Here is a 14,395-nt window from a genome sequence, read left to right on the forward strand (position 1 = left end):
ATCATCTAATCCATATGTCTCTAGTTTCTCAATAAGAACTAGAGGAAATACTTTATCAAGCATTTTTGTATAATCTAGGCAATCTAGATTTAGCAAAGAAATAACTTTTAACCGGGAATATGAAGGGAGGCTTTATTGAAGAGGTGACATCTAAGTTTGCGTCTGACAGGAGGAAAAGATTTCAAAAGGAAAAGGTGTAAAAAGAATTTATTCAAGGCGGAGGGGGAATGGCCTGTGAAATGTTCAGAGGATGAAAGGACAAGAAGATTTTGAGGAACAATAAGTAAACTACTTTCACTGGAATGGAAAACATACGAAAGGGAAATTTTTAAGTGTAGATGTGGTAAGATGCCACATGATGGAATTTGTGTTATTTTTAATAGGCTTATAAGAGGGACCAGAAGGCACATGGCAGAAGAAAATATTAGCTTTTTCTGAGCTATGAGTATAACAGCAATTCCTCCCTGAACATAATGTTCCTGTCTCCCAAGAATCTATAAGCTTGTCTTCCTCTGGGCTTAGTTTGATGATTAATTAGCACTACTCTATATTTTCCAGAGTGAGAGAGCCAAATGACTATCTCCTTGGATTCTTGCTACATAAGACCAGGCCTAGTTAGATATGTAGCAGTGTGACTGACAAGATTCATGTTCTCAAGGTCTGGGTCTGCATCTCTGGGCAGCAAGAGTTGCTGTGTGGTGGGTCATAAATAGTTGTGTTTCCAAAATCACTCTAAAGGATGTTGCCAGCAATAAGTCACTGTATGTGGAGAGGTGATTCTGTGAAAGTCCATCTACCCTTTCTCTCCCAACACACACTTTAATGTCGTAGCTAATCCCTCAACTATTAAGGATGGTTTCATTAGGACTGTGTATCTGTATATTCAATCTCATTCATTCTTTATCAGTTCGTTGAACAAGAGTCAGAAAGGTCATGCTTTATGCAGGCCCTGGGCTTAGTGTCCTCAAAGAATCTCTGATTTCATTGCTGTGGTTCCCCCCTCCATACAGATGCCATTCACCATGATATGCTATAGGAGATTATCAACCAAACAAAAAAGTGATGAACCTCTCCCAATTTAGCTACACTGGTTCCACTGTGATGGACATTCAATGCTTCAACAGGCCTGGACTCAATTCAACTGAATTCAACATGCAGGCACTGTTGTTGACCTAGATGTTGACCATGAGGCTCAAAGCCTTCCCACTTTGACAGAACCAGCCAAAGCTTTGTTTTGCTAGCATTTCCTTGGAGATCACTGGTTCTCCTTCATGCTTTTATGAGGCATCAGAATCAATTGTGAGTGGCAGCTGGAGGGCTTATAGAAATATGGCATAGTCCTTGACTTCATCAAGTTTAGTCTGAGAAGTGAGATAACACATTGGGCACAGATACTTGTGCAAAGTAGAGTATGATGAATACAATAAAGGAAGCACAATGTATTAAAGGAGATCATAGGAGGTCCTATCAGGGGGAATTAAAGAAATCTTCATGGAGCAGACAACATTTAATCTAAGTCTGGAGGAAGGGAAGCTTTGGGTAAGAAGATGTGGGATAAGGGCATTTTGAGTTGAGGAAATGGTACAGTCTAAGGCTGGTGATATACGAAGTGCTTTGGGAAGTTGCCAAGTAGTCAGTCTGACTTTACAATAGATATGTGAATCTGATTCAACAAACATTTATTAAGTACTTACTGCCAGGAAGGCATTATGAAGGTGAGTAGTAGGAGGTGAAATTAGAAACAAACTCTGGGGACAAATCACAGAGGGTCTTGGTTGCCAGGAGAAGGGATTAAGACTTCATTTGGGTAGGTAACAAGGAACCATTGATAGTCTAGATTAATCATTAATTTATTTTGCTGTTTCTCAGTAGGGTCTCCTAGGATATGACAGAAGATTTGGAAGGAGGGAAAAAGAACATTGAGTTTTAGGATACAAAGAGTAATTTCTCAACCATTCTGAAGCACGTGCTAACATTTTCTAATGCCTTCACCAGCTAAATAAACAGGTCATTAAGCTAATAATACTTGTTAGTAGATTCTAATATTCAATCATCTGTAATCTCATATATACACGGTGACCACCCATTCTTGCATTCCCTAAAGCTTTGTCCATATTCTCCCATAAACTCATCACAGGAGACTTACCCACCTTTCTGGAAACCTGACTCACTTTCTCCTGACATAGGGAAAATATTTGATTGAGCACATTGGGCTGTTCATCAGTTATCACTCCCTCTGGACATCTTCTTTTTCACTCATATATATATATATATCCATGAAGGCATCCTTCATACCTCTCCTCATCTGTCATGTGTATCACCTTGTTCATATCTACCATGTGCTTTATGTGGACCTCAGTTTCAATTCTTCAGAATTCTAATATTCTGGGACAAATTTATTCAATGAAAATGGTATTGCCTGCCTTGCTGAAGCCCCTTTTCAAAGGGGGTTAGTATTAAACTGGTTCTCAATGATCCATCATGTTCTTCTCTGGTTTGTGCACAAAGGCATTATGTATAATACCCTAGTGTACAAGATGTAGGGGTGTGGGCTCTACAATGCCAAAGTTAAATCTCTGTGAAATACTCTCAAGGGGTGAAACAAAAAAAATTGTGAATAAGGATCAATTTTGACCTGAAAGGATATTACCAGTAGAGAGAACCAGAGCCTTTGGACCTAGGCTGTTCAATATTTTATCACTAAATTGGATGAAAATATAGATGGTACACTTATGAAATTTGCAGATGATCTGAATCTGGGACTGTTAACAAATAGCTTAAATAACACAAATTAGAGATAGAATTGATCTTGACTCAGAATTCAAAAAGATCTTAACAGAGAAACTAAAGATAATAAGAGGAAATTAGTTATTTTGTCAACCCACAAATTCATATCAATAAAAGGAAGTATTTCCTAATAATTATATTTCAACACTTCAAAAGCATGTGATTTCTCCCTCCACTGACACATATTACTACTTTGGTGGTGTGTACTAGATGGGCTTCAAGAATTACTATAGTGAAAAAATTAATTAAACTTTCTTCACCTTATGGTCCATCAGCTTGGCCATGAGCTTATCCAAATTTAGTTAATAATAGCTAGCCTTTATTTATATAGCACTTTAAAGTTTGCAAAGCATTTAGCAAACATTATCTCATTTGATCCTCACAATAACCCTAGGAGGCAGGTCCTGTTATTATCCCCATTTTACAACAGAGGAAACTCAGGCAAAGAGAGGTAAAGTGACTTGTCTAGGGTCACACAATTAATAAATGTCTGAGTCTGGATTGAACTCAGTTCTTCCTGACTCCAGGACCTGTATTCTATCCACTGGACCATGTCTCTGCCTCAATCCAAGACTGTCTTCATTCAGAGATAGGCCATCACCAGGCCTAATTATGACTACCTTGGAAAGACCAACTAGAATTTGTTCTCTATCATAGCCTTAAAGAAGTTAGGATGGCTTCCATAATACAATAAGATACTGGATAAAGATTAGATGGAAGGAATAGTCCGAGAGATTAAAAAAATATATAAAGGACTGATTCAGGATATAGGCTCTCCATTCCGAAAAGCCTTCAGCAGAAGACTAACACACTTGTTTGGAACACTATAGAAAGGATTTCTGTTTAGAGGCAGGTCAGACTAGATAACCTCTGAGTATCTATTCATTCCGTTCTGGGTTCCCTTTATTCTATGATTTTCCAGGTTTGGATAACCTATACAGGGAGATCTGGACATTATCAGCTTCCACGCTGTTTTCTGGAAAATACAGATACACTTGGACTTATCTAGCTGGGACTCATTCTTTATTTTTGCCCACAACATATGAGACCATCAATTTAAAAAGACCACTTTCGCATATTCTATAAAACTAGGTGAAATTTGGGGAAAGAATAGAACGCGGTCCAATAATCACAATAACAAATTTGAGCTGGCAGTGTGCTTTTCAATTTTTAGTATTTGGCAAGAAGTGAATTAGAGTCTCCTTGTAGCTAAGTCCAAGGTGCGGCCAGAAGGTCCAAGTTGATGGATTATTTTCATTGAGTCCTATGTCTGTTGCTTAGGCTCGTTATAAATATTTGACTTTTCTTTTTATTTTATGCACTCGGCCTATAGAACTTGGTGCAAATTCTGCATCTGAGGAATGGTGCTGATACAGTTCGTTAGCCCATCTGTCCAAGAACTTCCTAAACTGGTCCAAAGCAAGGGCTGGGCACTTAGGGGGTGGGGGGGTGGGGGCCTTGGCACACAGGAACAGAGCACATAACAAAGAGGACACGTAGCACCTGTCACTCTCTAAAATGTCCCGTGATTTAAACACATTAAGTCATTTAATAAATGTTCCTTCTTCTCCTTGTTTCCAGTTGCCATGGCCTCAAAGGTTGGATTGATGCTATTTGATGGCAAATTCATCAATCAGCTGCTATCAGTCAGTGAGTGATGTAAGAAAGAAGGTTAGAAAAATCATAGGGTCTGGAACTGGAAGGAACCTTGAACTCCGAAGACTGCCTGGTATGGGGGAAAGAGCCTGGACTGGAAGTTAGAAGGTCTGAGTTTTAGCTCTGTAATTAACTCCATGTTAAGCCTTGAGCACGCCACTTCTTTCCTCTAGATCTCAGCTTCCTTTACCATAAAATGAGAATTTAAACTAGAAGGCCTTCACACTCTCTTCTAGCTCTGACAGAATTCTGTAATTGAAGAACAAGTGTGTCTATACTGCTAAAGGATGAATTTATCCTTTTTAAAAAATAATTCATTGAAAAGGGAAACACCAAGTGAGGAAACTCTTACCAGTGAATTATTACCTTAGACTAGGAAAACCTTTGGTTTTCTCAACTCTGCTAAGATGTACCATCTCTGCATCCTCTATCTATCACTCCCTCAACTGCACAGCACTGGATTCAAATCCTGGTTCCATCTGCCACAAACTCACTGTGTCGCCTTGAGTCAGTCACTAGCCTGGTCTGGGCCTCAGTTTTTCCATTCATCATATGAAGTATTTATGAGGTAAAGAGTTCTAGGGCTTTTCTAGTTCTGTTACTCCAAGATTTCCTCACTTGAAGGGCATAGTCACTGTAAGAGACACTGGAAAACTGTATGATCTGCCACTCTCACACAGCTAAGTGCCAGTGACTGCACCAATCAATCGGTCACCACCTATTTATTAAGACCCTACTATGTGCCAGATACTGTGGATACAAAGACACTAATGAAATAATCCTTTCTCTCAAGGAGTCTAAATTCTATTGGGGGAGACTATGTAAGTATACAGGCACCTACATGTCTTAGTGGATAGTGTGCTAGGCCAGGAGTCAGAAAGACCTGAGCTCAAATTTGTTCTCAGACATTCATTAGCTGTGTGACCCTGGGTGAGTCACTTAACCTGCCTTTGCCTTAGTCTGCTGGAGAAGGAAATGGCAAACCACTACAGTATCTTGGACAGCACTGGTGTGCTATGGTCCATGAGGTTGCAGTGTGTCAAACATGACCACACAACAACAATGTATGTGTAGATGCACGTATGTATGTATACACAGACAAAATGCATAATTAATATCAAATAGTTTTAGGAGACACTGGAAGATAGCAGTATCAGGAAAAGTTTCGTGTAGACATTAGTGTTTAACTCAAAATCTTGAAGGAAGAAAATATTTACATGGGGCAGAGGTGAGGAAGGAAAGGAATCCAAGCATGGGGGTTGGCCAACACAAAGGCATTTAAGAGTTGGGAGATGCAGAAGGTGGAATAACAGATCTCAAATCAAGGAGACCTGAGTTCAAATCTTCCCTTGGATAGCAACTTCCCCTTCCTCAGCTATAGTTTTCTCACCTGTAAAATGGGATAATAGTAACACCTACCTCCCAGGGTTGTTGTGAGGATCCCAAGAAATATTTATTAACCACCTGATGACATAATATACGTAAAGCACTTTGCAAACCTTAAAGAATTTAATACTCACTATTATAAAACTGTTATTCATAGGGAAAAAATAGAAAATTTGACAGAAAAGAAAGTAAGAAAGTTGAAGGTGAAATAAATTACCTGTATCTACTTACAAATAGAATACAAAGTAGCAGGCTTCAGGGAAGTACCAGAGATTTTTTTTTTCCAAAAAAGAATAATGGAATAAGATTTGGAGATGGAAGGAAACTTGAAATCATTTAGCATAATCCTTTCATTTTATAGATGTTCATCCTAGAACCCCAGTAAAAGGAATGACTTGTCCAAGGTCATACAGTTAATGTGTAAGACCAGATTTGAACTCAGGTCCTCCTGACTCCAGGGAGGACACCCTACCCACTGTACCACCTGGCAGACGCTTACTTAGCTGTGTGACCCTTTTGGTCTCAGTTTTCTCATCTGTAAAATGAGCTGGAGAAGGAAATGGCAAATCACTCCAGTATCTTTGCCAAGAAAACCCCAAATGGGGTCACAAAGAGTCAGACACAACAAATCAACAACAACAACAATGCATGATTAATAGCAGAATTAGGTTATAATCCTAGGCCTTCTGACAGCTCAATTATTAAAGAATGATCTGGCAGAGGGAAGGATCTTTCAGGTGAAACCTTGAACAATTTCAGAAACTATTGCAAAAAAGACCTTGGTTAGTCTGATTATACATTAATGATAACTGACATTTCTATAGTCTTTAATGTCTGTACACAAATTACTTTCACCATAAGAACTTGTATAAGGAGTATTTATCTAATTTTACAGATGAGGAAACTGAGGCCTAGAGAAGCAAAGTACCTGATCCATGGTGCCCTAGCTAAGAATTGAGGGAAATCCAAGTTTCTATACAAAGGAAAAAAATGCTAGGTCTGGAATCAGAGTTCTGGCTTCCAATCATGACCCCATTGCCCACTTATGATCTGGGTCTCCTTAGGCAGGTCATTTAAACTCCCTTGGTCTTAATTGTCTCATTCAAAAATGGTAGGGTTGGACTGGATAGCCAGCCTCTGAAGGTATTTTTCAGTCCTAAATCTTGTATTGTATGGTCATCAAGCCCTGCCCTCCCATTTTCTTCTTTTCATCCAAGAGTATTTGTTTATTTTTCTTCTTTTAATAACAATTCTTTGATACTATAAACTATATGCTTCAAGTGGGGAATCAGTTTTAAGATACTGGGGAATGGGTACCATGGAGAGATTTTCCCCAATTTTTTTTGGGTAGACATATCCAAGACAAGAGAAATGGGGAAATCTAGGAAAATGGATTTGTTCTATTTGTGTTGCTGAAGCCCCCCCCCCCACAAAGGTCCCACATAGAAGACTCTGAGATAGCAATAACCCCTATTTCTATAATCACTTACAATTACAACATTTTTATAGGTGTTATTTCATTAGAAACCACACCAACTTTGGGGAAAGGGGCGGTGCTCACTCAGACAAGTCATGCTCACTTCGAGGAAACTGATGGTCAGAAAGTAGACATTTGCTCAAAGTCATAAAGCTAGTACAGGTCAAACCCAAATGTCAGCCCAGGTCTTCTGCTGGTCCTGTGCCAACCTGGGTCAACCCAGGTCTTGTGCTCTTTCCATTCGATTTACTTTCTTAAGATGGTCTGCTGGCTTTGTTATTAGTAATATTTTTTTTTCAAATTTCCAAAGTTGAATCCAGTGTTTAGATGAGAGCAGGGGTGTTGGGTGGAAGGCTGGCTCAAAGTTTGCAGGGCGGTACCCAGTTTTATCCTTCTCAGGAATGAGTATTCATGAGATATGCACAGAGTAACCATGCTCTGCCTCTTCCAAGGGGATGAGGAAATCACAAAAATCTCCTCTCATAAATTACACTGGCTTCATATAGCAGTTTATCAACTCTCTCTAATCAGCAAGTGACTCCTGTCCTTTGCTTTGTGACTAATTCAGCAACATGAGGTAAAGACTTGAACGTTTATCTGAGGGATTAGATTCATGTAGATATTCAGCCTGGACAACATAGGCCCCGAATTCTTGGATTTTTCTTGACAACTGACTCAACCTTGTGACATAAATGCAAGGAATCAAAAACTGGGAGATTTCCCAGAGGCACTGTAATCATTGTGGTTTGCCTCAATTAATTAATTTCAATTCAAAAAGCATTTATTAAAAATTCTATGTTCCAGGCAGCATACTAGGCACTGAAAATTAAAAATACAAAAGTGAAAACAGTTCCTACCTACAAGGGGCTTATAGGAGAAATGTTTCCTATTAAGAATGACTTCTCTAAATGTTCCTATTTGGGGCAGTTAGGTGGCCTAGTGGATAGAACATTCAGCTGGGCCTAGAGTTAGGGAAACCTGAGCTCAAATCCAGCCTCAGAAACTCACTAGTTGTGTGAGCAAATCACTTCTTAACCCTGGTGGCCTCAGTTTCCTCATCTATAAAATGAGCTGGAGAAGGAAATGGCAAATCATTCCAATATCTCTGCCAAGAAAACCCCAAAGGGGGCCACAAAGAGCCAGACATGATTGAAACAACTGAAAATGTTCCTATTTCCAATGACCCTACTTTTTAGTATCAGATTCATGATTTCATTAACATAGGGAACTCCCAATAAGGAAACTCCCTTTACCAATGCAAATTATTATCTGCTCAGAGAGTGACCAGGCCCATTAACTCACCCAAGATCATACAGTCTGTATCAGAACCAGGATTTGAGCTGTCTTCCTGTCTCTGAGGTTCTCTCTCTATCCACACAGTACACTGCCTCGTTGTATTAAGCATACTAAATATCAGTATACTAAATAAGTGTATTAAATATCAAACCCTCCTCAATGAAATCAATAGTGGTAAGAAAGAGAATGTTATAATTACACAATCGTCATCAAATCTAACCAATCCCTGAAAAAAAAAATTCCTTTAAAATATACTTGAAAAAATTAGACAACCTTTCTTGAGAGGGTTCTTGGGAAGAAAGAATTTTGTTAGCTTTAAAATATGATATAAATACAAAATATGATATAAATACAAATTCATGAGCCACTAAACTTACCCTTTCCACCCTCCCCACCCCACTGAAAATTAGCTTCTTCCAATAGCTTGTTACAGAGCCTAGAATGACCACTGTTAGATGCTTTGGTTGAAGCAATATAATCTCTACAAGTGTCCTTCTTTAAAACTATTTTGGGGACCACAGGTAAGGGAAGGACAAAGAAATGATCTTTATAAGTCATTAACACCTTAACATAAATTAGCTTGTTACTTGCCAGATAAACTGAGTCTCAGAGTTAGGAAACACAAGCACCCTCTCTGATTCTGACACTAACTAGCTGTAGCAGACAGGTTACTTCACCTTCTGGGCCTCAGTTTCCTTATCTGTCAGTATGTGATCTTTTTTTTTTGGTCCCTCCTCTTCCTCAGGGCACAGCTGGACAGGAGTCTAAGACTGGGCAGACAGGGAGATGCTTCATTTCAGGGCTGGCACACAGACTTGACATATTATCCTGGAAAGAACTGGGCTCTAACTACAGTGTGTGTTTCTAAATGTCTACTCAAGACTTGAGCAAACATTTAGTGGTTTTAGTGGACTGAGTTGACATTGTGATATGTCAGTCAAAAATGCAAAAGTAGTCTTAGGCAGTATAAAGAAAGGTATGTCATGCAAACCCGGGAAGGCTCTGGTCAGACCACATATAGAATATTCAGTCCGCATATTAGGAATAACACTATTGAGTTGGATAGTGCCAATTATTAGAGTAATTCCAAAGTGAAATGGGGTCTCCCTCACGGTTCCCATCTTCTTTTGATATGTGCTCATTCCAAGCTTATCATCCAGTCCAGATCCTTGAGGCCTTCATCTTCACCTCCTAGAACCTTGAACTCTTTCTTGACTCAGATTCTCTTCAGCAGACTCTGGACAAGCCACTTAGCCACTCTCATGGGCCTTAGTTTTCTCATCTATAAAACAGGAGTAAGGCTAGAACCTGCCTTCTTGGATTATGGTGAGGATCAAATGAGATAGTGTTTGGCAAACCTTAAAGTGCTATATAAATGCTAGCTGTTAATCAATCAATTAATTAAATCATTCCCCAATCAATTCAGTGTCTGGCAGCTTTTTTTTTTTTTTACTTCAACTCCTACCCTTATGCTATGGGCATTTTTAACATACATATTTTTTTGCTTTTTTTTTTTTTTGAAGGGGGGAAGGCAGGGCAATTGGGGTTAAGTGACTTGCCCAGGGTCACACAGCTACTAAGTGTTAAGTGTCTGAAGCTGGATTTGAACTCAGGTCCTCCTGACTCCAGGGCTGGTGCTCTACTCACTGTGCCACCTAACCACCCCTAACATACATATTGATGATTCCCTCAAGGATGCTAACTTCTCAATTCTTCAAACTACTCAATTTCCATGACCTACTATTGCTCCCCACTTCAGCTACATGCAGAGATGGCCATAACTTTGTCCTTGCCATCACCCAATAATGTTTAATCCATATTTATCAACTTTGAAATGCTTTTACCTAAACATAAACTTTAACCGTTCCATCTTCCCCATCTTTTACAACCCCTCACCCTATTGTTCTTTTCCAAGTGGTATCTAAATTCTGTCACCTCTGAATTTGTTACATTCTCTCCCCTTCCCTTTCTCCCTTGTAAGTAATCTCCTCAGCTCTCATGGTTTCAATGCAGCTAGGTGGCATAATGGATAGGGTACCAAGCTCGGAGTCAGAAACACTCTTCTTCTTGAGTTAAAATCTGGCCCCAGACACTTACTAGCTGTGTGACTCTGGGCAAGTCACTTAACCCTATTTGCTTCAGTTTCCTCATTTTCAAAATGAGGAAATGGCAAACCACTCCAATGTCTGCCAAGAAAACCCCAGATGGGGACATGAAAAGTCATACACAACTGAATCGACTGACCAACAACAAATGTAGATGATATCCAGATAGACAAATCCAGTCCCAGTCTCCCTCCTGAGCTGCAGTCCCATGTCACCAGCTGTCTTTTGGACTTAGAGAACAGGGTTCTGGAAGGCATCTCAGTTTCAAAGGTAGCTACGTGGCAGTGAATTCACGTTCTGCCTCAGATACTAGTTGTGTGATCCTGGACAACCTTTCTCAGACTCAGTTTCCTCATCTGTAAAATAAGGGGGTTGGACTTGATGGCCTCTAAGGTCCCTTCCAGATTGAAACCTATGATCCCATGTCCAAAAACGAACTTATCTTTCTCCCTTTTCAAGCCCCTTCCCTCTTTATCAAACTTCTCAATTGATGTTGAAGGTGTATTTTTCTCAGGCACCCAGACTTGAAATCTTGATATAACCTAGATCCCTCACTCTCATTTGCCCCACATATTCAAATCTTGTCCTGTCTACTTTCACAACATCTTTCATAAACATTCCCTTCTCACTACTCATATAGCTAGCTATAATCTACTGCAAGGACCTCATCCTTTCTCAAATTGACTACTGCGACAGCCTTCTAACTGGTCTGCCTACAAGTCTTTCCTCATTCTTATCCATCCTTCATTCAGCTGCCAAGATCTACAGTATAGACCTGACCACATCGCTCCTCTACTTAAACTTCGTTTGCTCCTTTTTTACCTTCAGGACCTAACATAAAGTCCTCTATTTTACATTTAAAGCCCTTCCCGCCTTTCCAATCTTATTCCACTTTATTCCCCCAAACCAAGATTCAGAGTCAGTCAGTCAACAAACTGTGTCAGGCACAGTGCCAGGTAAAAGTGCTGGGTGCTAAGAAACAGTCAGAAAATGGAGTGAATTGTTACAAAACAACATGATACTTACTGCCTGGACTTCTGATCCCCGCTGAGCCACTCTCCTGATGGCTTGATTTAATTTTTCAGCTGAACTCTGCATATTTCATTGGGGTGGAAAAACCCCAGGCTGGTTGGAGGTTTGGTTAAGATAATCATCCATATGTCTGCACACTTATCAAAAGCATATGCAAACTTTCTGAGACTCCCTGGTCTCAGTCTGTCCTGGAACCACATAGGTCCTGGTGGCTCTCCATGTCTTATGAAGAGAATCACGTCTTTCTTTTCCTTCCTGAGGTAACCCTCTCTATGGGAGAAACTCTACCACTTTCTCTAGGAACTGAGATAGTTTTAATCTTGTGTTTTTGACCCAAAGTCTCCATTTGCTAATTTTAAATTCTAACCAGTAAGATTCTTCTTTCTACTAGGTGTTGGAGTAGAAAAGACAGGACTCTTAGGAGGAATCTACCTTAGAACTGTTCCTAGATAAGGAAGGAAAAGGTGTACAGACTCTAACATGAACCCTGGAATCATAAACATTTTCATACTGTTTGTAATTTTGCAAGACAGTTTCTCATTTAAGCCTCACAGTAACACTATGAGTTAGGTACTATAGATGTTAATGGTTCTGTTTTATATATTAGGAAAGTTAGTCTCAGAGGGGTCAAACAACTTATTTTGTGTGTTGTCTTCCCCTGTTAGATTGTAAGTTCCCTGAGGATAGGCACTTTCTTTTTCTTATTTGTAGCCCAAATGTTTAACACAGTTCCTGGCACACAGTAGGCACTTAATAAATGTTTATTGAATTGAATCCATGGTTATATAGTCAATAGTTGTCAAAGGTAAGGGCTGAACCTAGGCCTTCCTAACTCCAGTTCTAGTACTCTACTTTCTATACCATACTGACTTTCCAGTTGGGGAAAGCAAATTTCAGATAGTTCTGAGCAGGAATTAGCAGGATCCAATTCTTGACCTAATATTTTACAGGGGAACTTGGTTCAAGAGGGATGAGAACAGGGATATGCTGATAAATTTTTAACAATCCCATAATGCACTCTTAAGTTTAATCTGTTTTATTAATATTTTCTCCATCACTTTCTTAGTCTAGACAATCAACCTAATTTTGATGGAAACAACTTCTTTTGACATTTAAACCATTGTCTCTCTTATTGTAATTGATTATACATTCATTATATATTATATATAATTATACATGTACACACAATCATATGTATATGTATACATATATACGCATACATATATAATTTATTATACATTGATTATAATGTCCATGCACTGACTTCAGAGACTAGAGACCTTGGTTCTAAGCCCAATTCTGTCACAGAAGACTTATGGATTTCTGCCTTTACTACCTGTGTAACCTTGTTACACAGTTCTCTTTCCATCTCTGTCCTCCAGGTTTCTCATCTATGGAAGGAGAGGATTAAACTAGATGGTATGTATGGTCCCTTCCAGCACTAAATCACATGATTCTATTACCATATGATCCTACTTATTGAATATGCATCCTTAGGAAGGTTAATCAATCTCTCTAGGATAGTTTCTTTCTTTTTAATTTAGGGATAATGAAGTTCAGCCTGTGTCTGTCTCCCCTTGAAAGCTACCAAGTCAAAACCAATGCCAACTAACACATACCAATCAAAGTACCAAAAAAAGTACTTTATAGAGATAGAAAAAATAATAACAAAATTCATTTGAAAGAACAAAAGTTCAAGAATATCGAAGAAATCAACGAAAAAGTATGAAGGTGGCTTGATGATACCATATTTCAAACTGTATTATAAAGTATATGGTATCTGGTTCTGCCTAAGAAATAGGGTGGTGTACCTAATTGATTAAGTACATAATGCACAGTAGTAAATGGTCATAGTAATCTAGTGTTTTATAAACCCAAACATCCAATATTTTGGGACAAGAATTCACTATTTGACAAAAACTACTGGGAAAACTAGAAAGCAATTTGGCAGAAACTAGGCATACAATCTGTACTATAGACCAATATCTTGCAAAATATACCAAGGTCAAAATGTGTACATGATTTGGAAATAAAGCATCATATCATAAGCAAATTAGGGGATCATGTAAAATTTTGTGTGTCAGCCCTATGGATAAGGGAATAATATATGACCTAAAAAGAAATAGAGCCAATTATGGGATGTAAGATGGATAATTTTTATTACATTAAATTTGAAAGGTTTTGAATAAATAAAAGCAATGCAGCCAAGATTAAAAGGAAAACAGACAACTGGGGAAAATTTTACAGCAAGTTTCTCTGATAAAGGCCCAATTTCTCAAATATATAGTAAACTGTGTCAAATTTATAAGAATACAAGTTATTCCTCAAATGATAAACCATCAAAGGATATGAACAAGCAGTTTTAAGAAGAAAAAATCGAGAGATTACTTCCATATTCATATAAAAATGCTCTAAATAGGGGCGGCCAGGTGGCTCAGCGAGTAAGAGCACCGGCTCCAGTGTCAGGATGACCTGGATCAAATCCGGGCTCAGATACTCAGCACCACACCCAGAAATAACTGGCCGTGTAACCTTGAGCAAGTTACTTAACCCCAATTGCTTTAAAAAAATGCTCTAAATAACTATTGATCATAGAAATGCACATTAAAATGACAAATTTTGGAGGGGATGTAGGAAAATTGGGACACAAATACAT

At 38.8% G+C, this 14,395-nt stretch overlaps 1 long non-coding RNA gene across 1 annotated transcript in view; it reads right to left on the reverse strand.

The window, feature by feature from the left end:
- The window catches only part of LOC138147941 (uncharacterized), an 83,555-nt gene extending 71,724 nt beyond the window's left edge, over window positions 1-11,831 (reverse strand). The window contains exon 1 of the long non-coding RNA XR_011164939.1: window positions 11,734-11,831. This is a non-coding gene — a long non-coding RNA (uncharacterized lncRNA). The remainder of the gene's footprint in view (window positions 1-11,733) is intronic.
- Between the last annotated feature and the right edge of the window lie 2,564 nt (window positions 11,832-14,395).

The sequence above is a fragment of the Petaurus breviceps genome, unplaced genomic scaffold (genome assembly GCF_028583685.1).
Source record: "Petaurus breviceps papuanus isolate PSGF00001 unplaced genomic scaffold, PetGlider_PUasm1.0 140, whole genome shotgun sequence".
Taxonomy (NCBI): Eukaryota; Metazoa; Chordata; class Mammalia; order Diprotodontia; family Petauridae; genus Petaurus; species Petaurus breviceps.